Source organism: Acyrthosiphon pisum, chromosome A1, assembly GCF_005508785.2.
Source record: "Acyrthosiphon pisum isolate AL4f chromosome A1, pea_aphid_22Mar2018_4r6ur, whole genome shotgun sequence".
NCBI classification, from domain to species: domain Eukaryota; kingdom Metazoa; phylum Arthropoda; class Insecta; order Hemiptera; family Aphididae; genus Acyrthosiphon; species Acyrthosiphon pisum.
In genome coordinates this window covers 130,656,588-130,682,637 of record NC_042494.1, presented here as the reverse complement: position 1 = coordinate 130,682,637, position 26,050 = coordinate 130,656,588, and the positions used below count along the sequence as shown (strand labels likewise).

The 26,050-nt window shown below is 28.4% G+C and overlaps 1 protein-coding gene across 1 annotated transcript in view; it reads left to right on the top strand.

The window, feature by feature from the left end:
• Window positions 1–26,050, top strand: part of LOC100166366 (neuropeptides capa receptor) — a 158,267-nt gene that overhangs the window by 20,896 nt on the left and 111,321 nt on the right. The window contains exon 2 of the mRNA XM_029488336.1: window positions 10,766–10,878. The gene's annotated coding sequence lies outside the window, so the exon portion shown is untranslated. The remainder of the gene's footprint in view (window positions 1–10,765; window positions 10,879–26,050) is intronic.

Sequence of the window (26,050 nt, the reverse complement as noted above, 5' to 3'; positions counted from 1 at the left end):
ATCGAAATGGTTATTAAACTTTACTTTTTACATAAATCACAAATATATTATAAATATTATATCAGTGAGTATAAAAACCACACGATTATTTAAATATGAATGCAATTGTATTTTATGTATGCAGATGAACTTCGAAAAGTGTATTTTGATCTATTTGTGAATGTTTGTATAGGTACATCGAAAGAACTTTTAGTGATTCCAAGTATCCAATTTTTTCTCCCTGTTTAAATTACGTTCGTTGAACTGTAATTGTGTAAAAAAACTTTCATTGTTTATAAAATTTAAATATGTATTATTTAAATTTTACAAATTTGTACAAACAACAAATTGTGAATTAAGAATCTACCTGATGTTTTAATTTGTATTACTTATATTTTATTGAAATGTCTGTTTTGATAATTTTCTTATTTATATACTTATAAAACTAAATTTCTGGAGAAAAAATAGAGGCTTGTATAATGTAAATTTAAAATAAGTAATTTCTTAATTTGTGTATTTGTAATAGTTTTAAATTATTCAGTTAAAAATGTTTCATTTTTATATAAAAATATTTTATGAATTATTAAAATGAATGTATTTTTCTTTTTTTTTTTTCATTGATCATTAAGCACGGCAACTATGGCCATAAGCTGTTTTTGTTTTTTGTTTGTTTGTAGGGGAGGGTACTATTGGTTTGTAAACACATGTGTGTAGTTTTGGCGGATTTTTTAGTGGGCACCCTTGGGTATCTGCCATGCCCGGGTGGGGGATGGCGGCACTTCTCTCCGGACACCGTGACTTGCCCGAAGAAACATGTTACCCGTGAACCGAGGTTTGAACCAGCGCTGATGTGCGTCACAACCAACGCCTAATTCCGATCAGCCACTCCGTCCCCCAAATGAATGTATTATTATTATTTTTATGGTATGTAAACTATTGAATATTTTAATATGAAATGTGATGAAAATAGAAATGCCTATATTGTATTGTATAAATTGTTACCATAATAATAACATTGAAGTGTTACATATAATATTATGTTTTTTTTATTGTACCTATTAAAATACCTCAACTCATAAACTTTTTTTGTATAAATAAATAATGTTAATATAATAATTGATTTTACTTATTAATGGTAGGTTAAATACATTTTTGTGAAAACAAATTGTATTTTAAAATGTAATTGTGTACATATTATAATATAATGGTTACGTTAAAAGTATCAAGTACCCTCAAATAATATTTTTAAATTACAAAAAAATAACAAAATAAATTATTCTATGTATATCTAATAGATAATATAGTCCCAGTTTTAAATATAATTGTTTATATCAACTATCACGCATTATCCTACGCTTACACTCCAGTATGGCACACCACTCAAACACTGTCATCGCTCAACTGCATACCAATGCTCTTCCAGACAACCCAGCCAGACGCTTGAAACGCAAATGGCCCAGAAAACTTCTCGACGTTATAGATTATACTTAACGTGTATAATATTTATTTTCATTATCACCCATATCCAGGAGTTTCTAATGTGAAACTCTGGTTCAATGTCTTATTTTTCTTTCACCGCGTCATTTTATATTCATCATCACTCATTTACTTTTTGTACCGCTTATTGTATAGATCGTACATTTTCACTAAATAAACGAAATTAAAAAAAAAAAAAAAAAATGTTTAGGTACATAAAAGATAATTGTGTTAATATTTTTTTTTTAATTTTTCGGTTACAGTACCTAAGAACAATTAGAAGTCTCTACTCTCTATAGTAATAAATTGTCAACCTTTACCTAATTACCTATACAAATTGAACATATTATCTTACATTTTAACTAAAAAATAATTTCCAAGCTATCAGAAAATTGACGCATTTTGTCAACATTTAAACTTCCAATGCTTATAAAAAAAGTCTATTAAATCTATAATATTTAATATTTTTAAATGGTTACAATCACAACTTATGAAAAACCTTGAATTATATTTTTAATAAGCTGACTAGCTATTGAAAAAAAACTTTAAATAAGAAAATCAAATTTCACTTGTCTACAAATAGCTCAAAAAGAGTCCAAATATCTTATCATGTATAGGAAATGCTAATACAAAAATTTGTTGAAAATGTCAAGTATGTACAGTAATTCGTTTTTAAGTAACAGCAAACCAACGGTTTTGTTGAGACTAGTCTTAAGTAAAAAATTCCATTTTTTTTTCAATTATTCCCGATTATTTTGAATTTTAACTTTTGACCCCCCCCCCCCCCTCTTCTAAGTATCAAAATTATTTAATTTATCATCAAAAACCATCCTCAAAGTTGAGAATCCAAGCATTTTTTCTAGTAGAAACTGTCTTAACATAAAACAAAATAAATAAACACACATCATGGTAAAATTAATATCTTTATCGGTCCGCTTGAAAATTTAAAAATAGTTATAAAAGTTGTAATGCTAAGGCTTTCTCACTTTTACTTTTATACATTTTTGGTTTTATTTTTAGTTCTGAAAACAAAAATTTACACGAAAAACATTTAAAGACGTTAATAATTCACGATTTACAATGACTTTTATTTTAAACATTTTTCTCTGTCTATTAAACTTCTTAATATGAATACACGTATTATAATATAATATATTTACTTTCTTTCTTTCCCTTGTCGCGCCGTTTATTCAGTGAATTTTCGTTTTAACCATTTTAGAGAAGTAATTTTCGCACTTCTCAAGTACAAACTTTCAGTATATATACACGGAATAATGGTACTTGAATAAACTACAAATAAAATTCCTTGTTAAAATATTGCATTATTTCTAAGGGCTTTACATTTACATTTACGCAAATACATGCCGACTGTTTTCATTTAAACATGTTGTCTACACAAAATTTCAGTTATTTTGTTTATGTTTTAAAATATTAATAAGACACCGCACTAGTTTTAAGATCTATCTACCCAATCTATGTGCAGTTATCAATAATATACCTATTATGACGCTTAATCATTAGAGATTATTTTTATATCACAAACTTAATTAATAATAAACCTGATTATAATATTATGCTTAAACAACATTTTTAAATGAATTTTAAACTTTAAAGTCTATAATTTATCGTTTTAATCAACGTGTTATACATTGCAATATGTATGTAACAAGAAAATGTTAAATAGTAGTAACGAGCCGTTCAAATATTACAGTACAGATAAGATAGTCATTTTTTAAATATATCTTTTCAGAGTCGTAAAACATCAAAAACAAATAGCTAACCACGACCGTGTTTCGTACATAATTTTCAACCACAAAACTACATTACGTTTGATATTTGTTTGCTTTAAAACATAATTGTTTATAAGGTTATCGCGTTAAAATAAAAATAATTGCTTATCATTCACTTAAAATATTATGACGTGTATTAAAAAAATAGATAACATTTTGTTTCACTTTCGTCTAAATCGATGTAAATACGTGTTTTAACATTCAGAGTGTTTCGCAGTGTTTGTTTTATCGTATCAAAAACTTTTTCTATTTATAATGTGATTTAACTAGAAACCAGAACTTTATTAAAATACATATTATTCTATACTAGTTATTAAAATGTATAATATTTTGGGTTTTTCGAACTCAAAATGAAATAAAAACTGTAAAACTGTTGTTTTTGCATTCCTAAATAATATTACACGGTGATAGGTGACGGCTACAACACATAGTGTTGATTAGTGTAGGTATACCTAGGTAATTATTATATAGAATATGTTAAATTACTGATTTCAATGATATGATAATAACGTCACATTGCACCTGACTACCAAATTGATTTTATTATTAGTACAAATCTCACAATAGAAAACCCCGAAGCGTAAACGCCTTGTGTGGAAAATATTCTGAAGTGAGTGGTATAAATTAGTACAAATCATGGTATAATTAATGACGTGGAAAAGTTAATTTGGTTTGATTCCGGGTGCCGGGAAAACGTTTTCCTTAAAAGGAAATTGATTTTTTCATGGGAAATTTGTTGGTAAAAATTCTGAAATTAGTAGTACGAAGCGGCACAAATTGCGGAACACTCAATGGTGTAAAATAAATGTGGAATTTTGAACATTATGGTGCCAGGGAAACCTACCACAGGAGTGTACACCCATTATAGTGGGCGGGTGGATGTGTTGTACGAGGATAAACACGCTTAGAAATCCTGCAGCATATATGCCTATATATAATATATATCATATAACATATATTACCGTCCCACGAAATTGTTTTTACACAATATATAGTATAATATCGTGGTATCTACCTAAATCGGCAAACGTGTGTGTGTGCTTATATAAATATATGTAATTCAATAACGATGATAATAACGTCACGCAGAGTTTGCACCTGACTGCTGAATTGATAATATTATTATCAAATCTCATAGCAATAAGCCCCAAGGCGAAAACGCCGGCTTGTGTAGTGTAGATACTATGGATACGTGACACGGCCTATATACAGCGGCCGTTCCTGCGGGTCCCTCGCCGACGTTATTTTACAGAAAATAATATAACAGAGGAGCAAGAGAATCATAAAATAATACATTGAAATTCCGTTTGTGTGCCTGCGAGTAAAGAGATTCACAATTATTATTAAGAACAATGAATAATAATATTAAAGTGTCGAGCATACTTGTTCGTGACTCGAAGCAAGGTATGGATATTGTCGCGATAATAATAACACGCTCGTATGATAATATTAGACAATGCTCAATGTAGCATAAGTTCTACAAACACATTGTCGAGCATATTAATAACGATGTAGGTACTCACCTATAATTTGTTTCGATAAAATTTAAACGATACACGATTGTATTTCTGTTCGAAGAAATCGGTAAAATTTAGTTTTCAATATTGATGTAGGTACGTGAACATATTATTTGATATAAATAAATATCAAATAAATAGTTATATTTTTTTATGGTCCATTTTTACACGTTTTGTACTTCTGGAAATGGATTTTTTACTGTTATTATTTTATAAACATATTTTATTTGGAATATAAATGCGAGTCAATGGTTATATTTCAGACTATATAGATACGTAGGTAGGTAGTTACATACTTTAGTTATAGATGGTTTTCGTTGAAATTCAACACATGCACACAACATATTTTGATTTAATTAACAACAGATTTGTGTCAATACAGTCGCTTAATTTGCCATATGTAACTAATCGGCAGCAAAGCGAAATATTGTAAACTTTACGGCTTACAACTTATGCCTGCAAAATAATTTATAAAACTAAAATAAGGAAACTGCAGCACACAGTATACATATAGGTAAAACTGGAATTTTATTTGATATGATAAAGGAATAATGTAAATAATACATTTGTTGGTTGCTTGAACAAATTAGTTAAAATACTATTGGTTATAAACTATAACTACTGTATAATATTATGTATAAAGAAAATCTAAAGTTTGAAAAAAATGTACGCAGTAAATGTAATACCTGTAATTATAGTTGCATTATATTATTATTTAACAAATAGACAACAATATTATCATTGAAGAGCTAACTATATGACAAAATACAAACTGAGAAGGAACATAATAATAATTAGCTTGGTATCAAAACAGAACGAGAATTTCGTTTAAACATGTCATATTATAATCATATAATATAGGCTAAACTGAGAGACACATAATACTATAATAGGCATTTTGTTTGAGGAACATAATAATATATTATGACGAGGTCTTTCGGAAATTGTCTGATATAAAAGGATAATATATGCACGCGGTAATGGTCAGTATAAGTTTGGCACTGCATACGCTGTCAACACACGATTCGCGATGGTAGGATAACGCAATATTGTAGAAATGAGAATAACAACTACCATGCGTATTTTCAGGATTTGATTTAGATAAAAATATAATAATAATATATTCACTGCTTGACTATAATATAATCCACAGGTAGGTAGGTACCTACTCGATTTAAAAACGAAGGTATGGTTAAATTTCAATTCCAATATTTAATAATAGGTGGGGGTACACAATTATTTTTAATTGGTAAAGTTTTAAAATGGAAACATTGATAACTGTCAGAAACATATGTACACTGCAGTATAGTACAATTAAGTATAAACTTGTGACGTTATACTTATACTTTTTTAAGTCATAATGTACATTCGGAAAACTAATTTAAGTAATCGCATTCAACAAGTCATTTTCCCGGATTAACGGTCGTTTAACCACGTTAAAATGTTGTTTGTAAAAAATTGTTCAATTTAAATAGGTACTTCGATTAAATTTATTTAATAAATACATCGAAAGATATGAAAAGACTGAGTAAATAATATTGAAACGTTAATTATTAGTGCGCAAACACCATCAAACTCTGAACGAGAATACCATTTGTATTTTTAACATGAATATATTTAATGCCTGTACCTTCATAATATAATATTATTATTATATATATATTTAGTGAGATAAGTACTTCAATCATTTCTGTTTGACCCTTTTTGGGTTCAAATAGAATAATAATCATACGATATTTTCGATAACACGGGATTTCTCCCAAAAACTTTACTTGCATCGAGAGACTGACTATACATAGGACTCGCATATCGTTATAATCGTACAAATATCGCAGTTGCAGATCTGGGATATTATAACGACGGTTAACAAGGGTTGGTTTTGACATAGCATATCAAAATTGTCATAAAAACCATCGCGAATCGTTGCCTTACCTACAACTTACAAGTGATTATAATTTCTAAATTATCTATAGCAATATTCAATCGAATCCGATTTAATCAAATAATAGGTGGTCATTACTATTGTAGGTATTTATATATAACTATACTTGTAGTGCAGTATATTCATCTGCACCAGAGTCATCATAATTCATTTATTTAAACGGCTAGTGCTAATAAGAATATTCTAATGCAATATGATAGTGTACAATAATATCATGAAAGATTATATTATATATTTTAAACAATATCAAAAGACACACTATTTAAATATATACATTAAAAAATATCAATAGTAACACATGATAATACGTCAATATTATGATTTTATTATTCGAAAATTGAATACACATATAGGATATATATACAAATTCATATTGGGTACATTAATACAATAGTTAGGTATTGGATTTGAATGATGCATAAAAAATATTTACAAATCTGCAAGAAGGTATCTACTATAGCTAGGAACTGAAAAATGAAATATTTTGCATGAAAACCTATATAATATAAATAAATATATTCATTAAGTAATTTAAAAATAAAATAGAAATCTAGCGTTTCTATTTTCAGATAAAATAATTTCTTGTTGAGAGGAGTAAAATTAATGTTTATACAATCACATCTAATACAGGTCACTATTCTAAATAAAAAAAATGGTTATTTACCGACTTGGTTGTTTGTGTTAAACTTACTGAGCTCGGTGACAAAACTTCAGAACTATAGTCAAGTACTGATAAAGCAATCTACATACGTGTAAAATTATAGCGTCGTCATTGCGATGCGAAGAGATAGGAAAGTCTTTACAGCTATAATAATACTGATGAGCTACAATACAACCTAGCGTCATAACACCCCCCTCCCCCCATCTAAAACATTGCAATTATATAAATATATTTATAAACATTTTTAATATTACTAAAACATTAAATTATTTTTTTTTACTATGATAACCCCGCTCCCACCATATAAAACAGAACTGGATTATAGAGAAGGCATTGATTTGCATACAACATTATATAATTATTATTATACTAGTAATACAGTGTACATTGAACTTATTGTGTTATGTATGTAATATAATTATAAATATAGGCACCTGTTATATCTCAGAATAGCAATCCAATGATTTTTAGTAAAAATTGATTAATAAAAACAAGTCCAAATAATATTATGATTTAATCGGATCCACAATCGAATGATATTTTACCATCGCTATAAACATATTTTATTTGTAACTTACCACTATAACGTCATAACGTGATAATATTGGTGTAGACATTAATCCAGAAGCTACGTAGGTACCTATTTTAATCGTTTGAAAAACGTCTGACGAGCGATGGTGGTACCTATATCGTATACGCGTCATGATGCCTTTATGAAACGATTTGTATAACACTCGGGTGTTGCGTAGCTATTTTACGTATAAAACATATACAATAAACCACGACACGGCTACAACGGTATGTACCTGTTTAACCAAAAGAAAAAAAAGAAAATAGAAATCTCGAGAGAAGGTTCGACGGCAACCAGGTATAATAATTTACTGAGCGTATTTATATACCTATTATATATATATATATAAATCGCGTACTCCGAAATCATGGGAATTGAGCAGTATTATCCGTCTTGCATCAATCAACGTCAGCACAAAGTTTTTTTTTTACTTTTATTTATTTCGTTATAAATGGAGAGACCGATCAGATAATATATAAAAGTTTTTGTCAGATGAACGAATCCATTGATATCGAAATTTTAAAGTATTATATTTCATTTTCATATATCGACGATTCTCTCCTTATATATCTGCAACCGCTTTTATATAATATAATATGGTGAGGCGCCGCGCCGTACATGTGTCGTGACAATGGTTTATGTAAATCGATTACCCCCCCCCCCCCCCCACTATAGTGTACATAATATTGTTATCTCAACACGATCCACTTATCCCGCGATATCTAAGGCAGAACACTCTTGTACATACTATGTTTAATTAATCTCACTAGGTATGGACGTATTATTGCAGCGATCGGCGTCCCGGTAGAACGGAATTGGCATTTTTTCCTTTGGCCTGAAAACAATTGTATTAATTACAAGAAAATATGTCATTCCGACGGATTTTATAATAATTTTAAGATACGCAAATATCGTTATCGTACGACGACCACGTATATTGTTATCCCAGCTAATTTTTCATTTAAATAATTGAAAATAAACCTAGAAAAACGGCTCTTAAATCTAACGAGCGCAAACGTCAACCACAAATGCTAATTTTTCACTGTTTTCCGCGTTTCATTTTTAACGCGTGATATGCGAATGAAAAATACAGTACCTACCTATTCCCAGGGCTTGACAAAGGCATATTATATATTTCAAATAACAACGTTCAGCGGTGTTTTCATTTATACAAAGGTTAAATGAAATAGTTCCCGAGTAGTAATAAATTTAATCGTTTTGAAACACAGCATAATTAAAGTACACTAAACTTAACTGGTTCTGGAATGGGTAGTGATAATATAATTAATATATTATTATGGAACTATATAAAACCTTATTTGTTAATAATGCAATTTCGGTATAGTTAAATTTAATATTCACACTTAAACTACACCACGGTAGACTTATTTAAAACAAAAGCAAACTGCACAATAAATTCCTTTTATTTTTCTACAATTGTTTCAAAATTAAATTGTTTTATTTACATTTGAGTAGTATAATGATTATTGTAAAATTAATCTTAACTGTTAATTTTAAATACTATTTTATAAAAAAAAATTGTTCATACTTATAAATTATTATTTATTTATAGTCGTGTATACCAATTTGCGATAGTTTCTAATGATTATATATATTGTATTTAGTGGCTAGGAAAACCGATTAATCACATTACGAGAGCATTTTATATTTTATCGTGTCTAAGGTCAAAATCGTAACGACTACAACTACTGACCATATGAAACCTAGTCACTATTGTTTCGGTACATTTACACTGGCCCTTGTGCGGTTATCACCTAACAACATACCACCGTAACATTCCCGTTTTGTACGAACAAACATTTTTCTTGTTATAGTAGGTAATATATTTTATAATCTGGAATCATTCCAATATTTTATAGTTTACTGCAAAGATATAACCAACGTCTGGTTTAAACGTCTGAACTTAAATTTTAAGCTAGTAGACGACAAGCTAATATACTAGGTATATTTAAATTTTACACTAACTATTTTTTATGTATACAGCGTGTTTCACTTAAATAGTAACATGATATTAATATTTCATACAGAAGATTTTAAATTGAAATATGAATTTATGGAGAAGTTGGTAGATACTAAATATATATGATGGACCAATTTTTCAAAAAAACGTCTGTTTTGGTGTGTGCATATAAAACTAATATTCTTATAAACTTCAAGACTTATTGTTATAACCAAATTCAAAATACCTATTTTTTTTTATGCAACTTTGATAAGTAAACTTTTTTTTCCTAAAAAATTGACTGACTGTGCAGTTAAAATATTAAATCAAATACGGGTTTATCTTTATTTAAAATTCGTACTGATAGTAAATTTTCAATTGATGGGTATAATTAGATATTTAATTTTACGTGTCCTTATCACTAAAAATGTTTTTGTCATAGGCATTTCATTATTTTTAGTATTTACTTGCTTAACGTAAAACCAAAGTCAAATCCTGCATTACAAACCCCCATTCCCCCATTCCTCCTACAAGAAACTTAAAATTGCTACAGTGTATTAATCAAAGTTGCTTGAAAAAATAGGGCTATTTAAATTTGGTAATAATCAGATGGGGTGACAATTAAAAAATATAAATAATTAGACACTAAAAGAGTTGACAGTTTAATAATTATTGATTTAAAATGTGTGTTTTTGTGTTATGTATATTTTTTTTTTTATTACCATTTTAATATGTGGTCATTCAGTTAAAATATGTTGCATTACTATTTAAGAAGTGAAACACACACTGTATACCTATATTTCTAAATTACCGTTCTATCACATTCTTCGTAAAATAAACATCTAATAATTATTTTTTGTCTTTTTCAGTTGTCAAAGCTACTTGAAATAATTTTGTGGAGTCGTAATGTAAGTACATAATAATATGATGGTATTCAAATAATTTAATATCTACGAGTTCACTCTACGCATATTGATCTTATGTAAGTTTTATAAAAATATTAATATTTTGTACTTAGTATAAAAAAATACTTTTTTTATTTTGAGACAGATTATAATAGTATAATTTATTGTTAAGGGATGACATTCTTAAAGAAAATTAAGTAGGGGATGAAATATGTCAACACAGACAAGTGGAATGATGACATCACATTCGGTAACCCTCCTACCCCCATTTTGACCACTTTTACCGTGATGTTTCCATTTTCCTGTCAGCATCCACACTTATCTTCAACCCAAACTATTTTTCTTCTGACTTTCATTTTCATGCGTTCAGACCACCTCGCTCAATATATTATTCCGTATATTTCATCACAACAAAAATAATCTCGCTTAGATTTATTTATGTTTTCTCACACTTTATCTTAGCTTTGTATCCGATCTCGTTTTATATTATATTCTATAAAAATAATATCAAGCTACATTAATTTTTCCATCCAATAAATTTATATTTTTTTAACACACGCACTCAGTTTTTAAATGTAATACATATTATAAAAAAAATAGTAAACAGTATATCTGAAGGAGAGTTTGAAACATTTTACAGTCTACACGTAATGTAATACAAGCGTAAACAACTGTATATTTTTTTTATATTTAATATTCATTGTGACTAAAGTTTAAAAAAAAAAAAAATTGTGAGCCAAAACGCAGATAGATTTACCTTATAAATATTCACACCATTATTTGAAATTGTTCATATTTTGCGCATTGGATAATATTCTATCAACCAAAATATGAATTTACCTTGTTTATGAATTTAGTTGTTCCGTATTTTCTAATTACTGTTTGTCTTCTATATTATAAAAAAATAAAAACGAACGTCGGTCGGCTAAATTACCTGTATGATCAAGCTTTGGTTTTGATAGAAGAAATATACTTCATTGATCATATTATTAATCTTTACAGGTAGATGTATTATTTGAATTCATTGATAAGTGATAACCCATTGTTTACCAAAAAACCGATTCAGAGTGAAGTAGTTGAGTCAGCTGTTAGCATCTATTTCTAAACATAGTTTATACTTTATAATGTTTATATTATATTGTATTTATATTTTGTATTTTTCTGATTCTGAATTCAACATGTTAAACTAATTTCTGGCCAAAAAATCGCAAATAACTTCAGCCAATTTACCGACGTACCGTAAAGCTGTAGAATACTGTAAATAGGTTCGTGTTTCGTGGTATATATAATATTAAATTACCTAATCTAAAAATGTTGAAAGTTGAAATGTGAATAGAAAATAATAACGTACGTAATGATGAAAAGTTTCAAGTCTTTACGATTAATATTCTGCTAAACAAAATAAAATAACTAAAATCAATTCAAGAAACATTATTGTTTTTCAACTACTATCCAATTAAATCAAAATTTCAAAATTTCAATTTCAAACACTTAAAAAATGTTAATTATGTATTTTGTTATTTTTAAATTGCTTGAATAAAAACTTATGTAGAACCTTGTATTATTTTTCTAAGCTTTTTGACCCAGAAACCAAAATGTTATCAACAGATATCGAAAAGAAACCAAAAATAGTAAAAAATTCTGAATGTATTTTTAATATATATATAAATCATACCTAAACATTTTTTATATAAATATAATGTGAATTTTTTAAGCCTATGATTATTCTATACCGAATACAACAAAAAACAAAATTGATTATATTATAGACTATTGTGTTGCGTAAATATTCCCGAGATTGTTTCGTATTAATAGCAAATTATTGGAATTTCTTACTTTTGGCCTTCTAGTGTCCCAATTATATCAAATGTTTTACTAAAAAATACCTTCAATCTTAAAGACTGGAGTGAATATTTTGCTAAAATAAGCATTTTGTTGATAAAATGCTTTTAAAACATTTATTTTGTATTATTAAATATTATTTATAATTTATATATAATATATATAAATTATAATTACCTACATAATATTATTATGTAGGTACTTTTTGCAATCAATTAAACGATTTCAAATATACCACGAGACTTACGAAGTTAGACTACCTACTCTTTAGTTTATTGAAATATTTCTCGCAAAAATGAATAAATTTCAAAAGTCCGCATTGTTCAAGTAAACAAATATATTATACGTATATTAATCATTATACATTTGGATTTTATAGGTATATTATGGATTTTTAACGAAATAATTTATATAAATCACAGTTTGCAGATTTATATCAAGCCTATATTATAATATAATATTTATAAATATTTAGTTAGTGAATAAATATGATTATGAGACGTTTATTGTATAGTGCCAGTACAAAATATACGTATAACACGTACATCACGTTTTTGTGCGAAAAATTTAATTTTTTTAAGACTTTGTTCTTTCTCATAATATGTCGTGAAACATATTTGAACGTATGAATGAAAAGAGCCACACCCGACTAAATTAACCATGTCGTTCATATTTTTATTGGTTACTCTGAAAATTGGAATTCAGTCATGTAACGCTTTATCGTTTCAGAAGACGATATAATTAGCGAGTGTGTTACAAATTAATACATAATTAAACTTGTCATTTAGGGTTAACAGTGATATAAAACGCCACAGTGGTTCTAAAATATATTACTATATAATTTATTAAACCATTTTAACCTGATAGCCTGCAAAACTTTAAATGTGTATATTATGCTGATCAATAACTGTCATAAGTATAATAATAATGTATATTATGTAGTCATAAGTAATAACACGTGTGTTAAATTGTTTTCACATAAGCTAGCAGTTATCAGATTTCTGTTTAATTTTGAAATTGGATTTTATTTTCAATTCCAAATCTTTAATACACAAAAACATGCATATAATTATTTTTATTCCGAAGTAAAACCCTTTCAAAAAAGTTACTTACATTATTTACACTCCATACAAATATTTTTTTATAGACACGAAATTTGTTATTACTCGTTTGCTAAACTGCATTCAGAGTCGACAGTGGAGTGTATGGCGCGTGTACAGTGTATCTACCTACCTACACGAAATATATGTTTTGAATCAATATTTATATGAACATTAATTTCGAAATATATTACGCCCACATTCAACGATATTAAGAAGTATAACAATATGCTAATTAACAAATACTTATGAAAATTGCATTTACGCTTAGGAATGTATAATATTATTCTACTTCGATAGAGTCGAAATTTTCAACCTACTATTGTTATTAAATTATTAAACTGTTTATATAGGTTATCTTAAATTCTGAGTGGTGTTATAAATATATTGGTATTACAGTGATTTTTTTTATCTTTGACATAAGCTTTTAGAGAAATAGAATGAATCAGTCTTCAACTATTTGAGAATTTTTTGTAAATTATTTTGTAGTTTAAAATTCAAAAATTTAATTCATATTTTATTTTTTACATTTAAAGTAAAATTGTAATATATTTAAACGAAAAATAACGATTTTTCCTCTAATGATCTGTATTCTTCTATGTTTTAATTAAAAAAATATTAATCGCAGAGACTAGAAACTTTTCACCATTTGGTACGTAATTTATTATTTTTTTTTACACAAGGAATACAATTTTTTTAGTATATTTAGACTACCTAATTAGCTTCTGAGAATTATTCACACAGTTTTTTCTAAGTATAAGTTATAATAACATAATAATAAATAAATGGTAAATAATAATAATAAATATATTATAGGTATAAGCATGTTTTTAGCAAAAAATGCCAAAAATACTTCAACTACTAAACATACGTCTTATATAAAAAAAAAATTACTTATACTAATATTCTTAGCGTATTATAATATTAGTCAATTTAGCATACCGTCTCCGCTTAGGTATTGTTTTTCATGTGCAATGATTTATCGTTAAACTAAAATGTTAAGTTTTAAATTTGAATACATTCATAACAAGGGAGGTACCTACTAGGTATACTCGAAAACTACTGATCAGCAGAGGCGCAGAGCGACTTACTTGGGTTTTATTTTAATACTATTAACGCACACATAATATTATGTTTCATTTTACATTATTTAAGGTATTAGACGTAAATAAAATAATATCATAATAGTTAAAACTTTCCTTTCCAACCCAGAAACTTATAATGTTTATGACGGTATAGATTGTGTAATTTTAGGGGTATGTTTTCTACAATAGTAAATATTATAATGCTGCAGTAGTGAGCAGTATGCAGTATAATACTAGTATGTACGTTGTATATATTTCAAAACAATATAATATTAGACAATAACGGCTAACATATAATACAATATTAATTAATTAAATATCATTCTCTATTCCAAGTTCCAACCATGAATAAGAGCGGGAAATTGGAATGTTTGAATTCGTGTACTCTACAGCTGATACCAAAATTTGGTTTTCATCTAATGGATTCTATTAAAATTAATTTAATTTAATAATTTAATTTATATATTAGATTAATTTCGTTGCTACTTAATTTTAAAGGTTAGTTATTTACATATTATATTCAACGATCTGCGGTTAACGCAGAGCTGTCGTAAAAACAGTATATGGGACGTCTGGAAAGTTCTTGAGATGACTTGTTAAGAAAAGAGTAATATGAGAACCACGCTACGTTATATAATATATTATGTTACAGTTAAAACCCGAAATCTGTTGAAACTAGTTTCCACAAATCCCTTTAGTCACTTCTTTACTAAGACTATCACCGTCAAAACTAGTTTTAATTTATTTTTATTTTGTTAGAACTAGTTGTGTTTAAAATATATTGGTGAAAACTATAATTATCTAGTTAAAATCCATAATTTTTATATTTATAGGTTAAACTAGTTTTAACAAGGGAAAAGTAGAAATATAAGTTCGCATTAGATTAATTATTATAGGAATTTATTATATTATTTATTTTGACAGGACAAACTATATCGTGTCATTTAAAATTGCATAGTATTTTATTTGTTCTACATAAACAGCGATTTATTCTGCAGGACATTTTACATGTGCATTTTATAAAGCCTTGTCCCGACCCCGTCGATGCTTTTGATGCGGCTGCACGGAGGGAAATATGATTGTTTGGAACTTGATTCTATGTGATGAATTTAACTTCACATGTTATAAATTCAGATCTGAAAAAATATTTATCATATTAGTGGTAATGTTGGCGTACTTTCTTGAAGTTTCAACCTTCAGACGATCTCTCGTAGGGACTTGTGACACATCAATGACATCAAAAATACCTTCCATCGGCAAATGAGGTGTTTCTATGCTAAACGTGTTATCTCCATTTTCAATAAAATCGAGTTATACATAAATTTTTATGGAAAAAATGGCGATAAATCGATTAAAACTGTTATTTCTTGTCAAAACGTACTATTTCCCAGCTGAAATTAAGCTTAAACTTTTACTTTTTTTTTCAAAACGTGTTATTTCCACTTTCCTTCAAAACGTGCTATTTCCTGTACTAAATCATAGGTCATACTTTTCATTTTTTTCCAAAACGTAGTATATCCATAATTTAATTCATAACGTGTTGTTTCCATTTTGCATCAAAACATGTTATTACCCATGTTATCGGTATAGCAATTAAACTACATTTAATTCAAAACGTGCTAATACCAAAGTGGTTTAATCCTTTAAAATTAAAATTATTTCATTAATTCGTATTAATGTATGATGTTGTTTAGTACAAAACCAACAATTATAAATAGAAAAATTATATTGAAATAAAATAAAAAAAAAATTACATGATAAACTCACCCATATCCACATGATTGTAATTTCCCACCAAAGTTCATGATAGCTGGCTTCATTGTGATTAAAATTCATGAAACCATATTTAAGATTATTTTCATGACAAAAATAATATAGGTAGGTACTTTAAAATGTAATTATATTAATTTGTCATGGATATTACCTACCAACTCCTAAGTTATAAAAAAATCTTTGAACTATTAGAAGCTATGTTGCAATCTAAGTGAGCCAAGCCATGACGGATAATATAAAATAATATATACCTATTTAGTATGATCTCATAAAGAACATTGTATGTTCATATACTAAATTTTAAATTTAACAAAGCTGTTTTATTGTTATATTGAGTTTAATAAAAATTAATATTTTCCACGTGCTTATTATGCTATTTAGTTCTTAATTGTTATCATGATTCATTGCATTTTGTGAAGAATTAAAGTGAAGAATACTCATTAATTCTTAAATTTTTTTTTGATAATTAGTAGGTATATATTATTATATTTACATATTTTTACTGTCATACATTATTATATATTTAGTATGATCTCACGAAAAACCATCCATAATCATATACTAAATTTTAAATGCAACAAGGCTGTTTTATTGTTTTATTGAGTTTGATATGAATAAATATTTTCCATATTGTGCTTATTGTATATCTAAAACATATTCAAACTGTTAAAACTTGATGTCAAGTATAGAAAAAATTATCGTAATATTTTTATAAAATCTGTACAAAATTAAAATAATGGAAATAATACGTTTTGAAAAAACTTACAAAACGAACTATAACCATATTTTTAAAAAAACGTATCATTTCCGGAGATGACACGTTTTGCAGAAAATCAAAAAAAAAAACTTTAAAAAAAAATGATCAAATAATTTAATATTTTTTGTAATAAATTTGTAATAATATTTGACTGGCTCTCCGCGGGTTACCAGCTGTTTTGTATCGCCAAATTTTAAAAAATTTAATCGCTTGATCCTTCTATATTGAACAGAGGTTTTTTTAGTTGCTGATATCGCATCCTCGACCTCTTTTAGAAGCGTTTCATATAAGCATATTTAGTAATGATATTATAATGATTGTCTTTTTTTCCTTCCACCGATTCCATAAGCTTCTTAAAAAACCGTTCTCAGGTACTCATTTTTCTTTTAGTTTACGACATGATACCAAAGTATACAGTGACCTGAGAACGACTTTCAAAACTGGCAAATGCCAACGAGAGCGAAAAAAATAACTTAGAATATAAACGAACAATTCGCGACAAAAACACGTAGGTACAACGACTACAACGAACACAATCGCACTGGCGAAACACGGCCGACGATATAATCTGATCTATAGATCAATATCGTATTATTATTAATATTATTGTAGGTATAATCTGTCGAAGTTATCGTATCGAAGTGATGGACGACTAGTTAAAGTTATCTTAATTGATTTTATAGTCGACTGGTTAAATAATTATCGAGCAATATTTATAGATTGTCTGTGGTCGCGTGCGTTTTATATAGCACGAGTTTAAATACAATATAGTATTGTCATGCATTTTAGTTAAAATTAGTTATTACTGACTTATTTGAACCTGCGGTGAATTCTAGTTTTAACTAGCTAAGACCAGAATTGAGTGAAGGGATTTGTGGAAATTAGTTTTGACTAGTTAAAACTAGTTTCAACGGATTTCGGGTTTTATCTGTAGCATATATAATATGGTCGTCCATCAAAATGTATCCAAATAAACGGTAAATATCTCATACCTAATATGGGTACAGAGTGATTCCCCAAGCATGCTCACCGCATTATTTTTCTTGATGCAGTTAATGAAAAATTTGTTTTTTAGAATTTTTAAGTATACTTACTTATAAAGACTATGTTATAAAATTTGTAAGTATTACTTAGAGAATGTCCTGTGGAGATATAAACTTTTGTTTTTAAAATTACAAACAACCCCCATTCTTTTTATTGCAATTTTTTTTTGTGGATTATTTTTTTGAAAATGTTGACGTATCAGAATCAAAAAACGTACAAGTGGTTGTTGAGTTATTTATTTAACTATTACTAAGGCTGGTTCTTACGACCTCCGGTTAAAGTTAACCGACACTTAACCGGCGGAATTTTGCCGGTAATAAAATCTGTTATCATCCGGTTAGCGTTAACTGACACTTTACCGGACATTGTAAGAACGGCCCTAAGGATAATACGTTCATGATAATGGGTTTTTAAAATATGGGTACTGAAGACTTTAGCAATTAATTTTAATCTATCAAAATAATATATTATAATTTGTAAAAATGGTACAAACAAATTCAAGAATATGAAAAATTGGTCTTTAAGTATATTTGAAAATTTAAAAAAACAGAATTTGAATAAATTGATTGTTGAAGAAAAAATGGGGGCGAGCATGCTTAGCGAAGCACTCTGTATAAAACACCTTTGCAGCATATAATATTATACTGCTGCAGCTGGTATTATTTCTTTAAACGTTTTTCGTTATTTCAAACTATAGATAGGTGTAGGTACTCTATTCGGAGTAATATTGAACAAATATACGGTCTGAGGGTTTTAAAAAGATATATTCCAGCCATTTAAAATCTTCAAATCATAATCCTTTGATATCGTCGTGTTAACTGGGTGCGTAATTTATTGTGTACCTACAGTGAATTTCGTCTTTATCTCGACAACTAATAGTGAGAATTACGAATATTTATTTGAATTTAACTGTTTAGAGTTTAAATCGTTTTTTTTTTGATAAAATATATTATAAGCACCCATATATATATTGTTGTTTGAAAAAAAAATAAATACGAATATTATAATAACTCACGTGAGCGCGTTGTGTCGAATAAATCGTCGATGCGAGTTTACTGCTGTGAAATTATTTTTTCAAATACCTACCATTGTGCGCGATGGTGGCTGATGAACATCGATATTGATTGCGACACGAAAAGTACTTCTCACCGCCCAATAAATAAATAAATAAATATATATATTTTATACACTGTACACATTCAGCAGTGAAAATAATAGTAGTAATATAACTTTGGATGGAATATAATATCTTGCAGTGCGGGGGGACGTTGTTGTAGGATTGCAACTCGCGCGCGCATACAATTTGATTTATAGTTGTTGATAATAGCAATTTGGGACGTGTCTGCATAAAATACGAATAGAGCGGGTGCGATAAAAAAAAAGGGTCGCACTTACGCCGAGGAGTTTTAAATTTTTTTTTCTATTATTAATAAATAGTATGGTTCGCTTGCAGTACCTACTGAACACATTTTTAGTATATTATATTGCCCCGGCGCAGTGTGAATATATACCTCTGCGATTTAACGATTCGATGGTTTTATCGTCCGGGTATTAATAAAAATAATAATCCTTGTAAAAATATAATAATATATATACACATATGTATAATGTATATACATTTTATAAAGTAAGTAGTAACGATAAATTCGTTTTGTGGCTATTACGCGCCGTGCACGGACCTTCTTATTTAAATCCCCGTTTGGTACACGCACAAGTGTTCATTTTATACACGTGGTGTTATTATTACACCTTTATTATAAAATTACTATAAAGACGATAATACATCATATTGGCTTAATTTTTTTATCAAACGTACCTATTTAAAATGTAATCCATTTAAATGGCTATACTCAACAATTACTACAATATTGTTTTTTTTTTATATATATTATAGTTTTAATTACCTTTTTAAACCAATAAAATAGGAATTAGGAAATCTAAATTTTACCTTACAAAAAATTTTTAATTTTGTTAGACTATAATCGCAGCCGTAAATAATATAAAAAACCATCAAAATAAGAAGAAAACAAAAGTTTCAAATTAGAATCAAAAAATATGAAATTACGAATACCGCTGCTTGCGTCGCGTCAGTGCATCTGTGTAATAGGTCTATTTACTTACATAATCTATATTTACTTTTGATATTATAAAATAATCAAGAACACGTACCTATTAAAAGTATTAAAATGTTGTCCCATAAAATAAGACGGATTTCGATTAAAAACAGGTCAAAATGTGAAAATATCTAAAAAAAGTCCAGAAATAGCACTATAATCTAAAAATCATAAAATATGCAAAATCATATTTTCAATTTCAGTTCTGTGAATCATAAAACATATTTTAAGCTTACTCTGCTATTTTTTAAGAAATATGCAAATTTTATAAAATCCCAACCCTGCTTATGACTGTTTTGCGTATATAATAATAATAATATATACAGGGCGTCTATACCACTTGGCCTTGTGTATACGTTAAACGACAATCGCCTTAATTGAATCCAACCCTAAACAGTCGGCGGACCGTAATCGCAAATTGTATTCAGCGCGCGCGTCGCGTTTGAATTAGGTACCGATGTCAAAAACACTTTACTCTGACAATAACAATTATTGAAACCATTGAAATCGCACGAAATCGTGCGTATTAACAGATAATAATACTATAGTTAGTATATATTATAACAATATAGATAAGTTTCCTTTGAAATAATTTTTTGATTACCCTAATTCCTATAATAAATAATGTACACCTAACTAAGTTTAATCTAGTTATGAACTAGAACGAGGTATAATAATCAAAACTAATTTCAAAATTTAATTCAATTAATTTATCGTTCGATGATCATGGTGATAATTCGTATAGTACCTATAACACAAGACAAAAAGTTTGAAAATCTACTCTTATTTACATGTAGATACGTGAAACTAAAAAAAAACAAGAAATATCGAGTTATATCTCGTTGGAAAATAAAACTTATTGAAAAGTATAGGCTGAGGTGAAAATACAGTTCCGATGAAATATATTTTTCCACAAAAATATGATTCAATCCGCATATTTTCACACTTTTTATGCGCCCCTGGTGAAAACAAATACTGTGAGTTTAGACTGCTGCACCGCTTGCTGGACATATTTATGTGGGTACCTATATATATATGTAGATACTCTGCAGTTTTTAACCGATTTTTGTTTCAGTTTTGATTAATTCAATACCTATTTGATGGTATATATTATGTATATAAATTCAAGTATAGTAGAGTATATGTTTTTAAATTAAAGATTATTCGTTACGAAATCAACAAAATAATGTTATGTAATTAGGTCAAACATCATACCCAAGTATTTGCATCTTTTTCTGTATACCTACCTAATACATAAACATTAAACATAATATAGAAGCTATGCTGTATCAAAACTGTTTTATGCAAAGGTAGTATGAAATACCATTAGAAACTAATAATATAATACATAACATATTTATATAATATATGTCATAATGTATTCTATTAATTTAACTAGACTTTGGGTATTTATGGTATACATTTCATTTCCAGTGACCTGTGTACATAGTGGCCCTAAGATTATTAATTTATTTTCATTTTTAAAGAAACAACTACAATCTACACTGACATTGTACAATAGGTACCTGGTACCCGTAGGACCTGATGAGTAACAAAAAATATATTACAGAAGAGTGACAGTGAATAACTCGAGTTGGGAGACTACTTAGTGCTAATATCTAGCAAGTACATAATATATTTCATTTTAAATTATATCAATGCATTATAGGCATATGTTTGCATATTTTTTCAAAATTCATTAAAACGAATTTGCATAAGTCATAAATATTATATTAAAGTATCATATGACGATCGTAATACCGCGTATTATAATAAGTAATAACATGTAGTGTTTAAATATAAAAACAACCTAGGAAAACAATTTAGATTTTTTTTACAAATATAATTTAAATTACAAACAACAATTTGCTAACAATTTTGTGTAAGATTGTTTAAATGCGATATTTGATGTAATCACCATGATATTCACAATAAAAACTGATTATTAATTATGGATAACTAGATGTTTAATCTGAGACTTCATAATTTATTTTGAATGTTTTAAAATAGTCTCTTTTTTAAATAAATAACCTACCTATCCGCTATAATACAATTTTGTAGACAGATATATTTACATTTTAAAGTGTAATAATATAATATATAGGTAATAGCAGGTTTAATAGGTGTATACAACGTATATATATTAATATTATATTATATATACCCAATACGGCAATACCCCACACTATAAGCTCGTAATGTTTATGAAGCTTCCGGTAATATTTTAAAGTTAAATAGCTAACTATAAAAATCGCATGTAAAATTAATAGAAAGTATAATAATAAAACAAATAAAAGTAAATGCTATTCGATGGAAATCGTTTTTAGTGTTTACGTGATTTAAACATTTACAAACAGTATGGTTCTGCAGCTGTAGAACGATAATATATCTTTGAGAGAAAACTATAAAGGTTTTATCTTATTGACATTTTTTTCGATACTTCCTAAAATACATATAATCATGATCAAATAAATATTATAATACTCGATTCAATTTTTTTTTCTGATAGACTTGTATTATTATTTCAAAAAATAAACACGATTCGTTACGTCAGGAAAAAAATCTCATTACAAACGTTAATAAGGAAAATGAAAATATTTTCATTTGTATTATAATCGTGTTCTACGCAGTAAATACATTTCATATCCGATATAGGTATAGTCAATTTTTAAACAGCACAAAATATCGGCGAATTGTTGTTATTTGCTTAACATTTTGACATATAAATCAAAAGTTATTTTATAATAATATTTTTTTATTATGTTAGGTAGCCCAAAATCTATCTTATGTTCATATTGCGCGTGTATTGAATGAGAGAAAAGTTTATTTGTTTTTTTAGACATTGAAGGTTTCGGTCTCAGCCATTTAGTGATTTCGTATACAGTTTTAATAGCGGGGTAAATGGAGAATACCGAATCGACTGAATCTGTAAAATAAAAAAGATTTTTGATTCGATCGAGTTTATCATAATAATATGTTTAATTACGCACGATGAGATAATATGAAACTAATAAATAGTAAGTATAGCGATTATTTGTTTTTTCGTGGACATTATAAGAAAATACGCAGTTAGAATCATAATTTAATATTTATAGTGCTTTGGTGTTAATTCCAATCTAATCGCATATATTCTTATAAATGTAAATTATTGGCAATACAATTTAATTGTATACAATATTTTATACAAATAGGTATAAGTACAATCAATCCAATTTAAAAAAAAATCAACACATTTGATAATCAAGAAATATAATATACCTACAGACGAGTCTCGATTACTGAAATCTCAAGGGGAATAAAAATAAACTCGCCCTAATATGTATTTTTCATTAGAGTTGTATACTTATATACCTTAATAAACCTTCAAGAAGCAAGGAAAATATTTGAGTTATCGAGGTTCGAGTTAACGAGACTTAACTAAACTATGTCCACTATCTCTGAGCACAATGTTTTTTTTTAATTTGACGTCAGGTATAACGTTTTCCAACAATATTACAAAATTTGTTACAAAAATGTACGAACCCAAATATCCGAATAAAAACCAGTATAATACCGTATCACTTCCAATACAAGTCTTAAAGATAGAAAAATATCGATTCTTTCCCGGTGCAGTCATCAACGGCACCGGTTGATATATCTGCTGCAGTTATTATTTAACTTACTATGCGATAATACTTCTGGCGTAGTTAACCATATTTTATTTCCGGGCAACCTCCATAATATTATATAAAATAGATACCTAGCCGAAATCATGTTATACAAATCTTATAGTCACATATCTACTAGCATTACATATTACATACACACTAGGTACTAATATACATTATTTATAAATTATAATAAATTATAAACAACGACCCTATTGTCGTACCCCATCGTACTGTAAGTTGTCCTATTACAGGAAATAAATGAATATAACTCATATTATATAGGTGACTAATGAGTGTCTTACCTCGACGCACCATCTTTTGGTTGGTAATCCTTCGGGAAACGGGTGATGAGTTTCGTTGAACCGTAAATAAGTGATAATATGTGCACACTATTATAATACTAGTTTGGTCGGAATGACATCTCACGCGAAAACGCAAAAACTATTTGATAAAAATAACCATCGAGCATCGGTCGGCGGATGGGTTATCTTTTATGACTCAAGAACTGATACCGGGCTCACAGCTTGGTCGTGTGTCGTGTTGTGTGAGTGCGTGGTAACTATATGGTTATAAGTTATAACTGGCAACAATATAGGTTGAACTGTAGTCAATTATTGGTATACTAAGTTGCAACTTGGTTATTACATGATGCCAAACAAGTAACGTCCAATCATAATGCGATTTGATCGACATGGTACACGATGTAAGGGGGGTTCACACTATATCGTGTCGTGTCGTGTCGTGACGTGTAAAATAATTTTCTCTGATTGACTGAACCGCGTGGTTCAATTAAGGTATACCATAGGGCATATAATTATTTTATCACACGATATCACAGTAACCAAACGATACCACATAGTTGAATATTTCAACTTTTGGCCGTGTGGTTACTGCAGATATGTGCAGAAAAATTAAAACTAAAAAAAAAATGATAAAATGTTATCATCAGGTACAATATTCATATTTCATATCATTGGTAGGGTTGGAAGATTTGGTAGATTTCATTTTGGCATACAAATAAAAAAAAAATGCACGCACAGGCTGAGCATGAAGGCACATGATCATTAAAAACACGACATGACACGTCCCGACATGGCGTTAAGGCGCATTCACAGCTACGTCGTGTGTCGTGTCGTGCGAGGGCTTGGTTATTATATGGTTACGACTGGTAACCAATATGGTTTAAAAGTTGAGCAGTAGTCAATTCTTGGTATACTCGGTTGCAACTTGGTTATTAATTGATACCAAAAAAGTAATATCCAATCACAATACGATTTGATTGACACGACACGACACACGACGCAGCTGTGAATCCGGCTTAAGTGTAAACCCCAAATATTATAATATAACATAACTAACAAGGTATGTTGGCAGATTATCCACCACGCAGTTTTGCTGGTGGTCATTGGAAAAAACGATAAAATATGTTTTCTTTTCTAAGGAATATACAACCAAATTGCACGAATAACGAAAACATCTGTGACCATCAGCGCGAACTAGGACCAAAACTCGTATTTTGGTGATTAACCTACCTGGTTACTGGTTAGTGTATCATGCCCCCTGTGTGAATTAAACCGTGGGTAGTCCATGCGACTAAAGCCGGGTTCACACTACACCGTGTCGTGTAAAATAATCACGGTTACCACAGTTATTTCACACGACACGGTATAGTGTGAACCCGGCTTAACCATTAACCATTGGAAGAAATCTCGTATAAACTCGCTTTCAGCATCCACGAGCGTGATTTTTTCAGAGATAATAAAACAAATAATAATAATATCTTTATGGATATTTTCCATCATCTCCGTCATTCGTCGTACGTATTTTCCGGCCATTGACGATGCGCCTGTCACGCAATTCAACATTTTCGATCAAACCGTTTTC